Here is a 17,095-nt window from a genome sequence, read left to right on the forward strand (position 1 = left end):
TGTTGTTTACCTTGTCTTTAGTAAAGCTTTTAATACTGTCTCCCATATCATTCTCATAGAGCAGCTGAAAAAGTATGTTAGATAAGTGGATAGGGAGTTTGGTTGAAAATTAGTTTAAGAGCTGGGCCCAGATAGTTGTGAACAGTGGCACAAAGTCCAGTTGAAGGCAAGTGACTAGTGTGACCTGACTGATACCCCAGGTACCAATACTGAGGCCAATACTGTATAATATTTTCCTTAGTGGCCTGGATGCTGGGACAAAGTGCACCTTCAGCAAGTTTGCAGATGATACATAACTGGGAGAAGTGGCTAACATACCAGAGTGTAGTGCTGACATCCAGATGAACATCAGAAGGCTGGAGAAAGGGGCCGACAGGATCCTCACAAAGTTCAACAAAGATGAATGAACAGTTCCAAACTTGGGGTGAATTAATCCCATGCACCAGAACAAGCTAGAGGCTGACCAGCTGGAAAGCAGCTTGGCAGAAAAGGCCCTGGGGATCCTGCTGCATACCAAGCTGACCATGAATCAGCAGTGTACACTTGTGGCAAAGTAGGCCAGCAGTATCCTGGGTTGCATTAGGAAGAACACTGACAGCTGGCCAAGGGAGGTGATCCTGCCCCTCTACTCAACTTTGGTGAGGACCCACCTGGACTATTGGGTCCATACTGGGCTCCCCAATACAAGAGAGAGAGAGGTACCTATTGGAGAGAGTCCAGCAAAGGGCCATATTGTGATTAAGGGACTGGAACATCTCTCCTATGAGAAGAGACAGAGAGAGCTAGAACTGTTCTGCCTGGAGAAAAGAAGGCTTACAATAAGTGAGATAAGAATGTTGGTTTAGTGCAAAATTATCTTTATTTGTCTTTTTCTAGATTACATGTTCACTAGTATTTTTCTCCTTCTCTTGCATGATAAACTTACTTTTCCTACATCATAGATTTTTCATTTAAACCTGATAATGTCTAATTTTTTTTTGATGATTTTGTAACACTTTGTTCAGAATTCTAGCAATCAGTTTTGTCAATGGAAGTTCTGGCTTGAGTTGTAGTTTGTAGCCCACTGGGAACCATGTATTCTTCTGTCTGTGAGGACTGACATTATCTTGTGAACCAAACTCAGTTTTTCACAGAAATCGGTAACATTTTTTCCTGTTCCAATATAATTCAGAGACAGCTTATTTGTATAGCACCACTATTTATAATACATATTGCTTAGAAATAATTTATCTTTGTAGCTGAGCAGATTGCAGTATAATTTCACTGCTCTTGCATAGACCTTTCTCTTGTTTATAATAACAGTGATTTCTGAGTTACAACCTCCCTAATATAAATAATGCATTAGTTCCTAATTTTAATGTGACCTATCTTTGCCAGACTGGTGAGTCACTATAAAGATCTTTTTGAGTAGCTTCAAAACTTCAAGCAGATTTTGGTAGCTGATTTATCTCTAGTGATCTATAACATGTGAAGATTTAGCTTTAATGTGTTTGACAGTGCTGTGAGGACCAAAACTGCTAGGAGTCTCTTAGTCTGATTCTCTTGTGAGCCACTTCCTTTCACACTAACATGGGCTCTGCTAGATTATCATACTCTAAATTCAGGAACCTAGCATTGTAGTTACAAGATAAGTTTTCTTTGGTGGAAAAGCTGATTGACACAGCTCATTTCCACTTCTGCAGTTCTAGTGGTGATGATTCTTACAGTTTGTAAAGTATCAAGATTTAAACCCAATTTTGAAATAAACTGCATTTTGAAATAACCATCTAAACAGGTGGAATGAAAGCCATTGCATGGGTAAAGGGAAAGGGCTACAAATTTCCTAAAATGTGCTTGTTACCAAATAACACCAAAGGCCATCCTAGTTCTCTACTTTGACTTAATAGGTATTTTGCACAGTACTGCACAAAGGGACAAACAATAGGAAGTTACATCCATTGGATCCTGTTGATACCACTTAAGAGCTCTAAATAAGACTATGAATCTGTGTATCCAGCAACACTTTCTGGTTTAAAAGAAAAAAAAATTCCCTCCATCTTTTCACCAAACAGCCAATGTAAAAGAAAAGAGGAAGAAGATCTGTGAAAGACAAGATAGATTTAGTGTAAACACTGAGTCTTTTGGAAGATGTCTGGACCCTAATTTTTTTTGCATAATATAAACCAAATAACTCCGGAGCACGGATTTAAGGGCTTCCAAATTACCTGCATATTGGCCCCACAAGTCCTCATGAAGAACCAAAAGGCATTCTGTGTGTTAAACATTGCATTTATTCTTCCCACACATTCACACTTCAAGTTTTAGCTCTACATCTGTATTTGGAATGGGAAGACAAAGAATGATGTTTCCACATCATGACATTCTTTCTAATTACATCTACTTTTTTGTTTATCAGATATACATGCAGGTCTTGAACTTGGTATTTGTGCATTAACTGTATACAGCTGAAATTTTGTCAAAGCTTAAATAATACAAAATTTCTTCTCACTGTGTAGCTAAACATATTTTTCAACATTTGTCTGGTAAAATATCAAGTAACACAATCATAATGTAACTCGCTGTTGAACTTTTTAAAATTATCAATAAAACATTAAGTATTGCACTTTATACATCATCAAGAGCAGCAGAATTATGCTTTCCAAGTTTTCTAGGCTTAGTGACAATTTCATCTTGACCCCATTGCTATTAAACACCACTACAAAATTCTCATTTGCTTTAAAGGAAACAGTAACAGATTGGTTTTTCTTTTGTTGTTCTATCACTCTATCACTCTAGCTTCAAAATGTTCTTTCATTTGTGTAATAAAAATCAACACTACGTTGTTGGGCACTGACTCACTTGCCAGGTGAGTCCTTTGTGCTCATTCCCTTGGAAATGAGCACTCCACATGGAGTTCTGCATGGGTCTGGCAACACAAGTAGCTTCACTATTACAGAAGGAAGTCACACTTAGTCCTTCATTATGGAATGCTATATAAATAAGAGATAACAATTGTTCAATTATCATATAACTTGAAGAAACACACTGTCTATTTAAAATATTAAGATGGAAACACTGTTCAGAAATAAAGAGCTAAGACTTTTAAGAGTCTTTCCAATTTTAGGGAAGAAGTCAAAGATGAGCAAACTCTTTTACATTTTTAGATTAAATTAGTAGCGAGTACCACTAAAAGTATTTTGAAAAAGTGATTCACATATTAATTTTGGCAAGTTTGATGTGGTATTTGATAGATTAGAATGGAAAGTCACAAAGGCTACCACTCTTTTCACTTTTCATTTCTCTTTACTTTTTTTGCTTTGAAGTATTAGAGGAATAGTAATCTCTAGTTTAAATCTTAGTTTACTGTATTTCTGCATTGAAGCTTTACACTTCTCATCCATTTTTTTTTTGTTGGACTCAGTTAAACTATGATGAATTCTTCTTAACTGGGTTTAATTTTGCTTGGTCAGCACCAAAATCAGGATTTATGAGTCTAAGAATTAAGTGCAAATTTTTTAGCAGATCTTGATTGATCTGATGCCCTTTTTAATATAATTTATTTCAGAATTTTATACAGTAAAATGTAAAGAATGGTTGTACCATGTAATTACCCAGTATAGCCTTGATTCCAGTGATCCATATCTGAACAGTAGAGAGCAAATAAAAATATCTTCCCATGAAACACTGAAATATACAATTGTTACATTGATCAAGGAAGAGAATAAGAAGTATTTTCTTCTGAAGTTGAAACATTTCCTTTTGCTATTGACCAGTTTTTGTATTATCTCTTTAGAAATAAAAGTTTTCCTTGTTTGTCTTTTCAGCAGAGCTGGATGCAGGTCCTTGTTTATCAAAACCAGGAACCACAGCACCCTGCTAGGGAACCTGTCTCAGAAATCGTGTTTTAGCAAAGCTTTATAGAGTGGATTCCACAAGAGGCTTTCAAAGCTTTATTGACTTATTTCTGTTGGACAAATTCATATAAATTACAAAACTCTAGTTTAATTTCATCAGATCAGGTTTGTAAATGCAGATTCAGAGGTTTTACTTTGTTTCTTGATCCAGAAACACTTTTTCTAGCTACAGCAGAGCTAAGTTAGTACACAGGCTACATCCTAAGCATTATCACTGTAAGACTGAATCCATCTACACGTTTGTTCCTTCACTGCAAGGACATGAGTAAATGATGCATAACTGAGGATACCCTGTACATAAAAACATGCAATGACATTGATAAAATTTTGGGTTCCATAAAGGTCTTTATGATATTATTCATGATTCTTTTGTCTGACCAATAATACTCCTAGCAGCTAGAGGTAGAAAGATGTGTGTCTGAGGGTAAAGCAGACTTAAAGTAACATACCAAGTTGGTATGCTGCTGATATTGTAGGTAAAGTAAGTGGGGAAGAAAGAGTAACGTATGCACAGCTGTGGTGCCTGACCCCAGGTTATTGCAACTGTGACTTTTTGTTACAGCTTACCATATTTATTATTTTGTAAGTACAGGTCAGCAGAGGCATGGCTGAACATGTGGGATATGCCTTCTCTACATCAATCACTCCTGTGTTACCTGCTATATGTGGATCATTCAGGAAAGAGGGAAGAGCTTCAAAGCTCTTGATGTTAACAATCTTCAGTAAGAAAAGATTTGACCAAAGGAAGATGTTGCTTCAACATTTCTTTCCAATCTCTTGTATTACGGGGAAATGAAGCAGTAGGAATTGCCGACATGTTTTTAACATACTAAAGTTAAGGGACAAGCACTAAATAGACAAAGCAAAGTTTTAGGAGAAAAAAAATAGTGTTTGTAGGTAAAGCCATGAATAAAATGTGTAGCCTATGTGGTTAAGGATAATGAGCTAAAACAGTGAGTTATCCATTCAGTGTACTGTGTGTTTTACAGAGAACAGACTGGAGAAGACTTCTCTATTGAAAGGCAAATAACCTGCTATCATCTCATGTCGGGTCGTGGCAATCTCAAAGCTTTATTTAGCCTTTCATTGCTGCAAGGTCCATACTGTGATTATGATAAGCTTATGTACTTATCATTAATCTTAGAATATTACCTTAGTAATATATACCATTAGCCACTTTAATCGTACATTTCATTGTTCTCAATACTTATTTATATTCTGTCTTTAATAGTGATGTTTTGTGTTTTAATTTTTTTAGCAGTCACATGCCTTGTAAAAAAACTCTAAAGAATTTAAGACAGCATTTTTTGTAATATCTGTGCATGTACAACACTTTGTAACTAGGTATGTTTTATCTCATTAGTATTGTATATAAAGCAGAAACTTGTTCCAGTAAGTCAATGGAATAAATCAACTAGAAGTTTTTGTTTTCATGGCTAATTCTGTAATACTTCGTTATCAAAACTATTGGCTAAAATGGAAGTTATCTACAAGGCCCACACTATGTATAGCTGGCAATTTGAAATAGTCAAACAATGAAAAGACATATCATTTTTGCAGCAGTGATGATGGTTCTGTCTTCTTTTGTACATATGACACAACGTCTCTTTGAATGTAAGGTAAATAGAAGGCCTTAGCAGATATCTGTAAAACAGTCAAAATACCTTGAGTTTAAAAAGACTGAGTCTTAAAATCAGGGATGAAGAGGTCTTTTTCAGTGCCAAAATGTAAGTGCAAGTATCCTTACATGATGAGTTGATTATATTGTTTCATGAGTAATTTCATCGGCTCTTGAGGTTGCAGCAGTTCATCTTTTTCCTGTCCTTGGAGTCTATGTTTTTTCCTTATTACCTTGCTTTGAGCGGCTCTCCAATTTCTCTTTTTCTAGCAGTTTGGTTCCCCCAACACATTTGTGTTCACATTTGTGATTAAACATTTTATTTTCTCATTTTTTTTCTCTCTCACACTTCTGTCTTCTACACACAGTGTCTCTCTGTATCTGCTTTTCAGTTTTCATATTAAATTCCTTCCTTAGCATTGATGCAACCAATGGTGCATGACCAGTTTAGATTGCTCCTGTATCAGAGCTACTGAATTTAAGGCTACTTTCTTATTTCCAGTTCAGCTGTTGGTGCAGCTATCAAAGTTGTACAGATTCCTTCAACAGGTCTCTTGCATACTGCGCCACTCAACTGCTCCAACCCATTTCTCCCTCAGGAAAATACTTGGAAATATACTTTCAATTTGAAACAGTGTTGGAGGGTGTTATTACTTGGCTTGGTACAGTCTTGTCCATGTAGTATATTTTAAATTATATTTCAAAGTGAAAAATTATTCTAAACTATAAAAGACACTCTTCATTTTGAACATGTCAAATGACATGTTTCAAGAACTTCAACATGTTTTCCAACATTTGTTCAAGTTGAGATATTAATCAAATCTTGCCCTTTCCTCTGAAGAGTGTTTCAAGGAGTGTCAAAAATTTAATGATGAACTGTCTGGAAAGCAAAAGCAAAATATTGTGTAGGGAGTTTTACTTTTTTTTTTTCCTCTACTGCTTAAAATAAAACCTCTCAAACTATCTACCAGCCTGTCCTTACTCTCCCGGAATACTAAGTGCATGAGGTATTTCAGAACCAATGCTGTCAGTATGCTACTATTTATTTCTGTTCTGGCTTTTGCCTTGTGTGCTGGATTTCTGGAGTAAATTTTTGTAACTGAAATATAAACCCTTGAGAAATCAAAGCTTATAATAAACTGAAATACTGACAGACCTTGAACTATGATTCTCAAATTGCAGTGTTTGAAAAGCAGAAAACTAAAATCAGGAGCCTCTAAACTACTCTAAATTATAGTCTATCATTTTTTCTATAGGGCAATCACAAGCCTATTTAGGTAGAATAATAGATTCCCATCAATGAGCTATTTGTAATTAAAATTAAGCATACCAGGATTGTGTCATTACATTTTTTACAGTCAAGTACATATTATTAAAACAGTTGTATCCTCATAGTTACATTTTTCTTAAAAACAGTTTTACTCTAAATATGAATTGTTTTCTTGAAAGGACTGCCAATTTTCAGAAGCTTGAAATCCTTGAAAAAGCATGGTGTACGTTTATGCACATTGAATGTAGGTGTGTGAACATAAATGCACGTATGTGTGTGCACTCACACCTATTTATTACTTCAATAGTAAGCCTCCTGGCATCAAAACAGTTCATTGCACAAGTTCCAGTTAATAAATGAATTGTTTATTACTTACAGTACATATCTCTTTTCAAGCAAATTGAAAATTTTAGTGTATTTATCACAGATCTGTGACCACACTGCAGCAGAGCTGCAAATTCATTGTCCATCCTTGCTTTTGATGGCTTTAGACTACAACACTCATTATATTGTAATTTATAAAAATGTTTCAGAGCTTCCATAAAGGATTAAAATACTGATGTGCACTAAGAACACAGACAAAGAACAAGGGATTAAGTCAGTTTAACCTATATGATTCATGTTTTATACATGATATTTTAGCTGAGAATATTGTTGTTTGTGGTAGATGTCATAGTAAAGGAGAAAAAGCAGATTGTGTAGATTTTAGCATATGCTCCACGATAATCTGGAGGAGAAAAGTGTAGTATAAAAAGATAACTCATTTCTGTGTTACTGGTTATTGTTGTTCCTGATGACTGCAATGATAAGGAGGAGGAAATTCCATTGTGATAAGGTCCTACACAAATATAAATTTTAATCCTTTTTTGTGATCCAAAAATCTTGCAAAGTAAAAAGAAGAGAAATGAGAATAGAGAAAGGGGAAAGGGTTACAAGTGAATATTCACATTATATTGCCTCTAATGAATGATAAACACATAATTAAGCTTTGTGGCTGTATGGGTCAACTCAGGGAGAGTGTTCCACGTGAAGTAAATAATTTGTGAATGCTGTCTACATCTGATTCATTCATGATTGATCCAAGTCAAATTTAAATTAATGACTTGGAGAACCTAGTCTATATGTCCTTGCCAATACTGAGCAAACTAGGAGCTGGCAAGGATATACCGAAATAAAAGCATGCTGACCTCAGCTGTTCTTCTATAGTACAGTGGGATAACTAAAAGTCTTGGTAGGTTTATTTTTGCTCTACCAAGAAATAAGGAAGATCTGAGTTTCTCTCAGAGGCAGGAGAAATTAGTGTCCTTGACTTATGTGTTCTGCTAGGAATTTAATAATGAAACTGGCATTTATACCAGTTGTCATTAATAAACATCTCAGAAACATTAACTTCCATTTCACATTTGCTTCACTGTATAGTCTGTGTGTTTTGCTTTACTGCCAAGACTATGTTTTCAAGGCAAAACCTTCACTGCTTAGGCAGAAAATGTTTACTATAGCTTACAGAACAGACTCTTCTGATCATATGGTTGCTGGAATCATCCACTGGAATTAACCATTTATAACCTAAACATTAATGCAAGATCCACAGTTTCTGTGAAGACATTAGGACTTAACTTTACCTCCCAATCCATATTTGTAAGATAATTGGTCTTCTAGGGAAGCTTTCAGTTGTGTCTATCACAGTGAAGAAGGTGGCCAGATTCCTAATAGTAATGATAGTAAAGAGTAAAATAAAAAAACTTAAAAAACTACTAAAACTCAGAAGTGTTTTAGGTGAATCAAAAGTCATTCATACTAAGCAAGTAAAAAGACCCTTTGCTGTTGTGATTTTTTTTTAGGACTATCACCATTCTGTAGTATAAGTCATTTAGACAATCTGCGCTTTACAAGATCGGCATCACTTTACTAGCACTAAATCATGTTTATCTCGAGTTTCCTTTAAACCACCATGCCATAAAAACAGTGGGACATTGACTTTCAGTATGTTCAACTCAAAATCTACCAGTTATGAAATACAATTCCATTTCATTGTGTCATAGCCAAATTAGTATAATAGGATGCTGAGCCAAGACTGTCCTTATATCAATAGTAGTTGATGGCATTTTATAGCTCCACGAGCATCAAGGTGATTTATGTGTTCTACATTTGCCAAGCAAAACGTAGTTAATGGGGTTTTGCATATGATGCATCAAGGCTTTGTCACATGTTTGAAGATCAACATGAGATAGCTCTTGTCCCTGATTAAGACACAGGAGATCAAAACAAGTAATGCAAAATATAAGGTTTGCTATGGTATGCATGAAGGAGTGAGGAAGTGTCACAGCCAAGGGCTATGACATGTCCAGTTTTGATGCAGAAGAGGCTTTTAGTATAAAATCATCCATCAGTTTTATACTCATCTTTACGAATAAGTAATTCTTTACATTATGGGAAGAAACATAAAGATTTCTGACTATCAGTTTCTTTATTCCCCAAAATATAAATTTAGTAATAAACTCATTTAAAACACAGCTGTATAAATTCTGTATTTGCCTGTGATTTAATGCATGATCACTTGTGTTTATTAGGGGGGAATATTGTAGTCACTGTTCTGTATTATATCAGTTGTTCACTGGTCCATGTGCTGTGATAATTATGATCTAAAGAACAAGAGCAACTTTCTTCAAATGTCTAACATGGATTATAAAGCTGACATCATAAAATCTCAGGAGCTGTATTTCATGAAAACTGTAAAAAGTAGAAATAGCAAAGAGTTAACAAGACACCAAAGAATCTATTTTATTTGTTCTCAGACCCAGCCAGTGTGTTCTACTTTACCTATGTGAAGTAATGAAAGAGAGGTGATTAGATGAATACAAAATTAAACTAGTCAGATTTTGAACAGGGCAATGCTTGGAAAGATTTAAAGAGTTCTTCAGAACTCCAGTGACTAAAAACCATGAGATTCTTCTGGAGATTCTCAGTGCTTAACATATATTCTCATATCCCCAGGAGGTCTGAACTGTGCCACATTGGCAGAGTTAGGTTAGTAACTACCTGCCAATTCTCATACGTGTTTATTCAAATAATAAACTCAAAGATACCAGTTTGAAAATAAAGTATTTATGCAGGGTATCTCTCATCTGCTCTAAAAGCAGATAACTAGGTAATAACTAGGCAAAGGTCTTCAAAAGGACATGAAAATGTTAAATAAAACCCCACTGGAGATAGATAATATTTAGTAGCTGGCCTTTCATAACAGTTTAGTCTTCCTTTTGTTTCAATTCATTTAACAGGCTTAAGATAGATGCAAATATTCTTATTTACACCAGCTGAAGACCTAGCCCTGCATTTTCTGACTAAAGCATTGTGCAACAGAAACTATTGTTTTTATCTAGCCTGATTAGTTCATTTATGCATTTGTGGGTTTATCATCTATCTACCTCTGTAACATTATCATCACATACTCCAGTTTGAAGCTTTTGGACTGGACGTAGCCCATGGGCCATTTCCACCCATTTTATCCTGTTTTTTCCCCCTCCTTGACCTTCTCCACCCCAGAGAAGGTAAATAACAGTTGAACAAGGGCTGGTCTATACACCCTTTCCTCCTGCCTCAACTCCAAGGGACGTTAGGGCTGTGAAATTCCCTCCTGTTAGCTGGTGCAGTAGATTCACCCTCCCCCGCTTCTCTTCAGCAGAAGTGGCAACAGTTTGAGTTGGACGAAAGTAGTTGTTCAGCCATCAGACTGTTGAACCTAGGTTGTGCATAACAGGTACAGGAAATTATCTACAAAAAGTGCAGCAAAATGGGTTATCCAGTTCCTGGAACTGCTAAAGTGCAACCAGCATGATTTAATTTTAAGGACCTAATTTGTGAAGTAGTCTGAAAATTAAAAGCAGTAGAAAATAAAGGAAAAATTAGTCTCTACACTGTTGTATACAAAATAAAACCTGCTCAAATCTAAGAGGATCACTTAATCCAAATGAGTTAACTGTGGTATTTTTCTTTATGCATTAGTCCTTCATTAATCATTCTTATGCAAACAGCATAGTATAGCACCTTGCCGGTCTGAAGATAACACCAAAAGTATGTTTGGCAGCCTTTCCTGGGAATATACCATAAAGGAACTTTGTTTAACCAAATGTCACTGCATATTTTAATATTGATTCGCTGTTTACAAATCACAGTCTTTAAAGGTGCCAAGCATTTTGTTTTGATCTCATGGCGGAACAAGTCTGATAATGTCCACCAAAGAAACATGGCCTTGTATTACTGTTAAGTGATAAAGAAAGGCTAAGTCCTCCTTGGTTCAGGATTATGTAGTTCTGCCATTGTTGATTATATGCATCTGTGCACAATTAGGTTAGAAGTCAGCAGCAAATGAAACTAGTTTGGGAATTACGGAAAATCTAAATTGATTTTACAGTCCCTTCCATCTGCCCTTTGTGTTGCCTTGCATATCAGATCCAAGTCCTGTTACCGAAAATCTCAAAGTCATATTAAACACTCATTACATTGGAAGAAATAAGACAGAATCTTAAAGGTAGGTCAGCTGGTTTTACTTTCATTTAGGATATGCTGAAAATCAGGGGTTCTCTATGGAATGGTTAATTTTTATCTGATGTTGGTACAGTAGGACCCTGCAATAGTACTTTGTCCTTTAGTGGATTATCTTATTGTTCAGTGTTACTTTTACCATGATGATTGGAATGCATTTTATCACATTAAAGAGCAGCATCACTGCAAACAGATGCATATGTTTAAAATATTTTTGTGATGTTGTTAATAGCTTACAGAATGTCTTTTAAATAAACATACGTATATTCTGTGATTCAGATTAACATCTGAAAGCATTATTTATTGCTCTTACAAATTATTTTCCTTGTATTTTGTTTTAGAGGCCTAATCTTTCATGGTCTTCTTGAGCAGTGAGATATCCCTCTACAGTAAAAAAAGTCTTAATTTTTATAATGTTTTAACATTATGTTAAACACAATGTTAAACATAATGTTTAAACATTAAGATTTGTGTGTGTGTGAATGAAGGATGATGGCAACAGAACAGCATACTCAGCAAGGACAGCAGTATGCATTTTGAGGGATCTTTGCAAAAATTATGATAAACCATGGATTTTAAGGATATGTTTGGAGGTGATAAAAAGGGCAATTAGAGGAAACATACTGTAAAACCATTCAAAACAAACTGCTGGTGGTTAGCTCTGAGACAGAGATATGGACAAAAAAGTGGAACAGAAGCAATTTGGGAGAGAAATGAGAGGTGAGGTGTGATCAGGAGCAAGATTAGGTAGGGATTTGACAATGAGAAGGAAAAGATTGAATTTTGCGTTAAGCATAATTCAGCCTGGGTTACTTTCCTTTGCAAAAAGCCTTTAACATTTAGTTCTGCTCTACAGAAATTCTCATGGTGTAAATATCACTGTAACATTTGAGTTCTTTTCAGTACAGTTATGGTCAATATATGTCAGATATCTCGTGTCATGTGCTATGTGTAGTTCATTCCTTCCTTCTGACCTCTCAGGTGGAGGAGTAATAGCACAGGTGAATGTTTTGTTTTGGTGATTTCTTTGGCTTGATTGTTTCAAATTTATATAAAAGGAGAGTTGACTCAGGCTGTAGCTACGCACAAGCTGTGTTTTGCACTTACGCTAGAGATAGGAAGTGTAAAAGGAGAAGGCAAGGAAATTAAGGAAAGGTCTGTGCTTTACAGTGCTAAATAGTGAGATATTTGATGATTCTTCCATACTGAGGGACTTTATTGAACAGTCTCTGCGTGGCCATCTGGACATTTGACTTCCTGTTCAAAATAACTTTTTATCTTCCTGATCAAATGATCTCCAAACTTCAGAACTGGAGAATTACTAAACACTTTTGGCACAATATGTCTCAGGAAACTAGTTAATATATTAAATATCCATGCCCTAAGGTATATAGTCCTCTGAAAAGACTGAGGTAGTGACCAAAACCTATTGACTTACAGAGGTTAAATAGCACAGTCACAACTGTGCTATATAAGAAAATATGCATCTTGTCACAGAATGAGAAATAAGAGATTGAAAGAAATACTTTTTGGTTTTTATGGAACATGAAAATATCTGGATCAGAAAAGCATCTGGACTAGACCTCAGAGGTTATTCTCCTGCCTTCAGGCAGAAACAAACATACTTAAGGCATTCCTGATGTATATTCTGAAAATACTTTTTAACCAATAATGAACTTCATTGCATCTTTGCCCTTTCCCTGTGGAAATTTCTAACCTTCCTGTTTCCAACAACTTTTTGTGCAATTGAAAATCAACCATTACTCATTTCTGCTGAATAAGTTGTAAAGATTTCTTCGTTGGTCTTTCATATCACTCTCCTGCTTATAGTGACACTATGAAATCTCTTTTCTCTTTCTTCTCTTTCTTCTCTCTTCTTTCATCTCCTTTTTCTTTCTTCTTTTTCTCTTTTCTTTTTTTTTTCTTTCTTGCTGGAAATAGTCTGTCAGGTTCACTTAGGATGATTGTACCACAGATGGAACAAACAAACAACAAAAAACCCTAAGCAAATAAAGAAAAAGCTCATGGCTTTGTATAATTATGTGACAGAATTAACTTAATGTAATTTAACAAATGGAAAAAGAGAGATCCAGAACACCAGGCTCCTATTAATCTGCCTTCAGCAGTCTTACTATTCTTTTGAAGAGAATAAGGAAATAATTATCTTTCTTGAAGTAAATGCAAGGTAGAGTAGAATGCAGCAGACGTTTATCAACAGTCAATAGTTCAGGATTAACCTGATCTCCTTCTCTGATAAAGCACAGTATTTTTTTCCTCAGACAGGAGAAGTGCAATAGATCTAGTTTGTCAGATGTCAATAAAACATTTGATATAGTGTAATGATGGAAGTTATTAGCTAAACCAGGAAAGACAGGGTTTAAGAGAAGAATTCCAAAGTGAGTTGTGAACTGTCAAATGGAGTTGCCTCTCAATTTATACTGATGGGCTAGAGGCTGGCTGAGAGATGTGAGTTGCTCAGAGATCAGTGCCAGAGATGATCCTATTTAATGCTTCAACCTTGGCTAAAAATTAGGAATATTTTGGTGAAATGTGCTAATGATAAAGATTCAGCCTAGAAAAATAAGCAGAAATATTTGGATGACACAGTGGAAGTTACAGTACAGAGTGATACAGGATTTCCATATAAAGATGGAGGTCATTGGTTGGAAGTGAAAAAAAGAAGATGAGTGGGAATGTACTGAAAGTGTTTAGTGCATTGAGCATTCTCAGGATGACTTTGAGCTGCTATTTTTTGGCAGTCAGCAAAATGCTATATATTAAGCAAAATAATTTCAGTAGAGAAATACAAAAATGTTGATCAACTCTGAAATCACAAAACATTGCTAAAACCTCCTCTAGAATACTGAGGAGAATGCAAGTGCAAGCGGGAGCAGGGCTATGAGGAAGAACCACAGAAAATCTCTTTTCCAACAGGAAGACTTGTTCTCACAAAAATACAAACTAAGAAAAGTTTTGATTGCTCTCTGCAAAGTATTCAGACATAAATCCCAAAGGAAAACAAAAGTTGTTTGAGACACAAATCAGTCTTACAAAAAATTTACCAAACAAAACCAAACAAAACAGCATCTGTAACCTCTCTATGCATAAATTTTGGATGGAAATTAAAAGAAAGTGTTGAAAGGACTAAGTTCTAGACTTTCCTTTCAGAAGGAGTCGCAGAACAAGAAAGTTCTCAAAATGGAATCAGTAACATTTTGTAAGAAGCAGTTCTTAAAATGTAGGTGTACTCAATGGGAAGACACAGAACTCAATGATGAGGAACTTACTTCCAGTTCTGTTTTGTGATGATTTCTAACTTCAAAGCCTGCTTCTGGAGGGAAGTGCCATTTTGAAGGCTTGTTTTGTTTTGTTGTGTTTTGTATTGCTTTTTATGTAATGCAGCCTCATTTATAAAGGAGACTAAAGAATTTGATTAGCTAGAAACATAGTCTTTTAATACGAAAGAACTGCAAATTGTTGATTCTGAGTGTACGCATTTTGAGTCTATACTAAATGATAAATGTAAGGTAAATAAACTATATCATTACATCTGCTTAAAAATGCAAATTTCTCTAGCAAGATGTATATGGACATTTTTATATTACTCTCATTCTATGGAAAGAAAAGTGTTTGAAAAATAATGGAGTTTGCAATGATAAACCGTATTCCTCATGATACATCTACTGAATTCAAAGAGGGTTTTTTTTGTAATATCTACATTCTGGATACTTAGTATTTCCTGTAAACTCTATTATAGCAGGTAAGATCTGTCCAAAAAGTGGACAGATGAGCATCAGATTATGTTGCAGAAGTTTTCTCATGGATTTAATAGAAAATAAATCTTATAATTCTATCTGATAAAATAAACTAACAGAATAGTGAGGGCGGAGAGAGAACTTTGGGATACGGTCTTATAGTCTGACATAAACTTCAGTATGCACTAATATAAAGATATTGTTTACTCCCTTTTTCTACCTACATTATCTTTAGAACAGGAAAAATTAGATGAGTAAAAAAGAAATTTTGCAGATGCAGACTACACTAGTCCAACCATCATAGTGGAAACATAAAATTAACATCAAGGAGTTTGCTGAATATATCTGGTTTTATGGCTTAATACGCTCCATTAAATGATACAGATAAATATCTGTTTTTCATTTTTCTGAAGGTAAAGTCATTTACCCCAGTTATACAGTCAATAATGTGGTATCTTTACTAGCTATGCTGCAATAAAAATAAGCTATACTGCACTAAAATATGAAACTAGTTGCTAGCATTACGTGTGAGACTTCATATAAATAGCTGGTGAAATTGGTATAGGAAAATGTTTGGTTTGGTCATTGAAAAATTGCTTTTCAAGTAATGTACGTTCAATGTAAGTGAAGTAGAAAATACATAAAAGCGAGTTATTCTGAAAGGCTGGGAAAAATACAAAACCATACTCAGATTTAAGAACTTTTGTAGTTATTTATATCCCTGAATAGAAGTTACTTTTATGAGATTATTTTTGAAATGTCATTGCTCTTAGCTTTCCTTACTTTTTTACCCACCAGCTATGGATTCATGTAAATTGTTAATTGTTTGAATGTTTAGAAATGTGCTATTATATGCCCTTGTTTTTCTTCTGCGGTGTTGAGAACATAACTGAATAGCAGTAATCAACTCTATCTATTCATTTAGCCTACCACACTTACAAAACTAAATGAATTCATTTAAACCATGTTCAAAACATAATTTATTGAACTGTGATAATTGCCTCAGGTGGTTTCACTGTATTTTACTGTGAAAAGAAAACTTTTAAATGTTTTGGGTTTTGTTTTAGAAGAGCATTTATTTAAGAGCTATTTTTAAACAAACCAGTATTTTCTGATCTTTGGAAAAGAATGGGTAGCCTTGAATAATAAAGGCTGATATAGGATATAAGACAGCTATACTGTATATATTCTGAGGTACTTGTACTGGCATGCATAAAACAAAAAATAGTTTCTACATGTGAGTACACAATGTTCAAATCTCTAATGCATATTGTGACAAAAGTTATTCTTGCCATATATTATATATATATATATATATATATAATAACATCTTGCAGCTGTTAATTGGAACTTGAGGAAATAGGAGACCATAAGTTTGTAGGGGGATGACACAGACACTTCCAGTTTCAATAAATTTCTACATAGGAAAGAAAAGATTTCCTTGGGTGGTGTTTATGGAAGTATTGTTAACTATCTCAGGAATACAATGAACTTCAGATTTATCTTAGAGATAAGGATATTTAATTTTTAATGCATTTCTGAAAGTATTTTGTTTTTATAATAGTGAGTCTCCTAGTTTTGATTTTTTAATGTTATGATAAAAAAATGTAGATTTGGCCAAATGAAAATGAAAGAAAAGCTCCTTTAGTTCTTGATCAAAAATGCAGAGCCCGTACTGAGTCTGATTGCAATAAAGTTAATAAGAAAAAAAAATTCTTTGAAATGGTATTTCAAAGCCCTTTCAAAGAAAAGAAATTTAATAGTTTCAGAGGTTAAAGTACATGATAGTTCCCATTTTTGACTACATTTGATAAAAAAGAACCTGACCAAAGTCAAATCTTTAAAATCACATTGCGAAAATATTTCAACCAATAAATATATGTTCTGCTATAACTTTGACTTTTTGCCGTTCCACTTTTTCTTTTGCATTCCTTCAACTCTCCAGTAAGAGTGTAGCTGGAGAAGAAAAGCAAGTGTGTGAGAGGAAGGTGAAGAATACTTGCCACAAATCCGTGAG

At 34.7% G+C, this 17,095-nt stretch overlaps 1 protein-coding gene across 4 annotated transcripts in view; it reads left to right on the forward strand.

The window, feature by feature from the left end:
• CNTNAP2 (contactin associated protein 2) overlaps positions 1–17,095 on the forward strand; it is a 1,217,517-nt gene that overhangs the window by 843,141 nt on the left and 357,281 nt on the right. The gene's annotated exons all lie outside the window — the stretch shown is intronic.

Source organism: Manacus candei, unplaced genomic scaffold, assembly GCF_025592945.1.
Source record: "Manacus candei isolate 608988 ecotype Guabito, Panama unplaced genomic scaffold, ASM2559294v1 h1tg000095l, whole genome shotgun sequence".
NCBI lineage: Eukaryota > Metazoa > Chordata > Aves > Passeriformes > Pipridae > Manacus > Manacus candei.